The sequence below is a fragment of the Rhinolophus sinicus genome, chromosome 5 (genome assembly GCF_057876585.1).
Source record: "Rhinolophus sinicus isolate RSI-liver-muscle chromosome 5, RSI-T2T, whole genome shotgun sequence".
Classification (NCBI taxonomy): Eukaryota; Metazoa; Chordata; class Mammalia; order Chiroptera; family Rhinolophidae; genus Rhinolophus; species Rhinolophus sinicus.
In genome coordinates this window covers 107127824-107131601 of record NC_142505.1, presented here as the reverse complement: position 1 = coordinate 107131601, position 3778 = coordinate 107127824, and positions in this window count along the sequence as shown.

Genomic DNA, 3778 nt, shown 5'->3' with positions numbered 1-3778 from the left:
TGGGCGGTCGGCGGCCGCGCGCGGGAGGCCCCGGACCCGCCCCCGAGTCGCCGGGCAGCCCTCGGCGGCTTCCCGGAGTGCGGGCTCGATCCGCGATGCCGGCGCTTTTGCTTCTGGCTCCTCGCCCAGCTCCCGGTCTGCATCGTGGTCTCCCACGTTCATCCTCACGGGGCTGGGGCTCTGCTCAGGCCGACGCTGTGGTTTCTACTCGGGTTTCCCTGAGGGACTACCCCTTACATCCATTTCTTTATTCCTAGGGTCTTGCATATTCAGTATCCATTCACTCATCCACTCATTTATTCATTTAAGCCAGTGTTCCTAAAGGGTGGCTTTTCCACCACCGGTGCGACAGGGCAGTTTTAGGTGGTAGACGTGCCACGACTTGATTTGTGTCTTGAAAAGCATCCCTCTGGCTGCTGTGTGAAGAATAGGCCTCAGGGGTTGACTGGAGACAGGGTCCGGCAGGCAGGGCCCATGGTGGCTTGGACCACGTTTGTAACAGGGGAGGTGGCGAGGATTACTGGACTCGGGGTATATTTCAGGGGCAGATGAAATCAAGTAAGTGATGAATTACATCATGCTCATGGATAGGCAGATTCCATTGTTAAAGTCGTACATTCTCCCCAAATTAGCCTATAAATATAATGCAATTCCAAACAAAATTCTGACGACTCTAGTGTGTGTGTGTGTGTGTGTGTGTGTGTGTGTGTGTAACTAGACAAAGTGGCTGGAAAAATGTATATGGAGAAACAACGAGCCACAAATAGCCAAAACAATTTTGAAGAAAAAGCAAAATAGAGTGACTCACCCTATAAATACAGAGAGGCAGTGTGTTTGTGTAAAGATCAACAGATAGCTTAGTGCAGCCAGACATATGAGACACGGACCCTGCACATACAGAAAGAAACCTGCTATGAGCTGGCATTCCAGGTCAGGGGGAAGGTTACATATTTGTTAAGTGATACTGGGAAACTGAATCTCTATACCACATACGCAGTGTGTCCCCATGTATGCATTTAACCCCAGACTGATTCAAGACCCAAATATGAAAAACAAAACTCCCAAAATTTTAGCAGACATTCTAGAAGGGTATATTTATGACCCTGGGATAAGGAGGCATTGTGAAATAAACACAAAAAGAAAAATATAAAGGAAAGATCAAAAAGTTAAGCCTCATTAAAATTCAAAAATTCATGCTCGTTAATGACACCATGATAGAAGTGAAACATTTCACAGACTGAGAGGAAATATTTTCAACACATAGATCTGGCAAAGAATATATAATCTAGGAAATATAAAAAACATTCACAAATTAATAAGAAATAAAAACAACACAATAGAAAAACATACAAAAACATAAATACATTCAATTCACAGAGAAAGAAAAACACAGATGGCCCGATACATAGGAAAAGATATTCAACTTGGCTGGCAATTCAGGCACTTGACATGGATCTCACAGATAGCTTTTTGGTGGCATACCTCATCCTCAGAATTCCTATGAATAAGTTTAGTCATTTTCTGGTCTTTATTATACCCGTGCCAAGTGTTGGGCTCAAAAAGATTAAAGAAAAGAAAGTTCCTCCCTCAGAGAGCTTATTGGCAAAGAGATAGACATATAAACAAGTAATTGCAATTTAATATAAAAATTGCTACAGTATAATGTGGGCTATATAACTAACTGCTGTGGAAGTGGGAGGTGGGGGGGGGGGGTTGACTAGCTCTCCCTGCAGAATGGAGATGCAAGAGAGATGCAGTAGATACAGAGTGTATCAGTTATCTGTTGCCCCAATAATGCCAAAGCACAACCACAAAACCTCAGGTGTATGAAACAGTGACATTGATTTTGTTCCCCAGCCTGAGCTGAGCTCTCGGGTTACTCATGTGTCCATAGTCAGCTTGGGCTGTTGGTGGCTTTACTGATCTTCGCAGGGCTTTCTCATGTGTGGGGGGCCTCAGCTGGGACAACGGACTTGGCTCTGTTCCACGTCTCATTTCTCCAGCTGTCTAACGTGGGCGTGTTCTCATGGGGGTGGGGTGGGGTGGAGATGGAGAGAGAGAAACTCAAGGCCTCTGGAGGTCAAGGCGTGGAACTGGCAAGCGTTGACTTCTGCTTTATTCCATTGCTCAAACCAAGTCTCAAGACCAGTCCAGATTCAAGGAGAAATAGACTTTGTATCTAGATGGCAGGGCTGCCAAGTGACATCAAGTAAATAGGTATAGATATACCTATAGGTGGAAAGTTGAAGACGTCATTTTTCAAAATTTCTATGTTTTTGTTGTTGTTTGTTTGTTTGCTTTCCCAGCATCTCAGTTTTCTTTTGCGGAGCTCCCCTCGCCCACTTCATTTGATCCTGTTCAGATTGTCAATAATGGGAGTTTATCTTCTCATGGCTAGTGACCCAAGCTGGGCCAAATAGAATCCTGTCCTGAATTGGTATGTAGACGCTGGCAAGGAGAAGCCATCCCTGTCCTGGCCCTGTGGGTTGCTAAGTTGCCAAGCTGGGAGAATGGGGGTCAGGGGATGCAAGGGCGGCTCTTTAGAAGTGAAACTAAGCTGAAAGCCCCAAGAGAGACAGAGATCAGATGACATCATTTCAGGCCCTGGGCTCAGCCAATTAAGAAGCTAGACCTGCCTCCTGGGCTTCCAGTGACAGGAGGCAATAAATTCATCCACATACACCTTTTCTTTCTTTCTTTCTTTTTTTTTTTTTTTTTTTAACCATAGCTCTTTTGAGTTGCATGTCTATCCCTAACTGACTGTGGGGTGAAGGGTGGAGGAGGGGTGTCACAGAGGTGGTGACACCTGAGCTAAATGCACCTACATTTGAAAACGTAGGGAAAAAAGAAGCAGACGAAGAAGAAATGAGCTGAGGTTTTTTTTTAAGAATAAAAAGCAACTGTCTGCTTGTGTTCCCACCATTGTTTTTAAAGAAACAGCTTTCAGAAACAGTCTCCATGGAAGCTAAAATGTGTTTTTCAGCATTTTTCATAATGAAACTGTGCTGCGGAATTCTTGCTATGCTTGCATGGACAAAGGTTGCAAAACCTTGGCATTTTAATTCGGACTTTGAACTGTTCGATCAGGGCATGGCAGAAACAGGACAGAGCTTCAGTCAGCAAGACGGGGCGTTTCTGAGCTGGTTGAAAGTCAGCGGACTGAAGAGAGACCTTGCTGAGTATATCACAAAATGAAGGCTTCCTCCTGGTGTAATAGGGAGTTCATTGAGAATCAGCGTTTTTCTCTAAAATGAACGTTTAATTGAAAACTTTAAGTTGTTGGTTATATTAGCAAAGTCATTTATAGTGACAAAAGAAATATATAGTCACATGAATTTGAAAAGTATGGGAAGCTCATGTACACACTCCAAGCTATTCCCCAGCACTCTCCCTCACAGATTTTTAATGTTTTCTTCCAGTATTTTCTTTTCTTTTCTGACCCATCACACTTCTGTTTGTCTTGTGCTTGGGTTTCAGCTGTCTGTCTGTAGGACCCACAAGCATGTGGCCCAGGGCTTAAGGACACAATTTCTGGAGGCAGACCCACTGGGCCTCTGATTGGCTAGGAGACACTAAACAAATGATTCCTTAGCCTCTGATTGGCTAGGAGACCCTAAACAAATGATTCCTTAGCCTCTGATTGGCTATGAGACCCTAAGCAAATGATTCCTTAGCCTCTCTGTGCCTTGGCTTCTCTATCTGTAAGGTAGAGATAAGGCTCACACCTGCCTCATGGGGGCTGTGAGGAAGATTACCTGAAATGATGTATGTTCCAGAT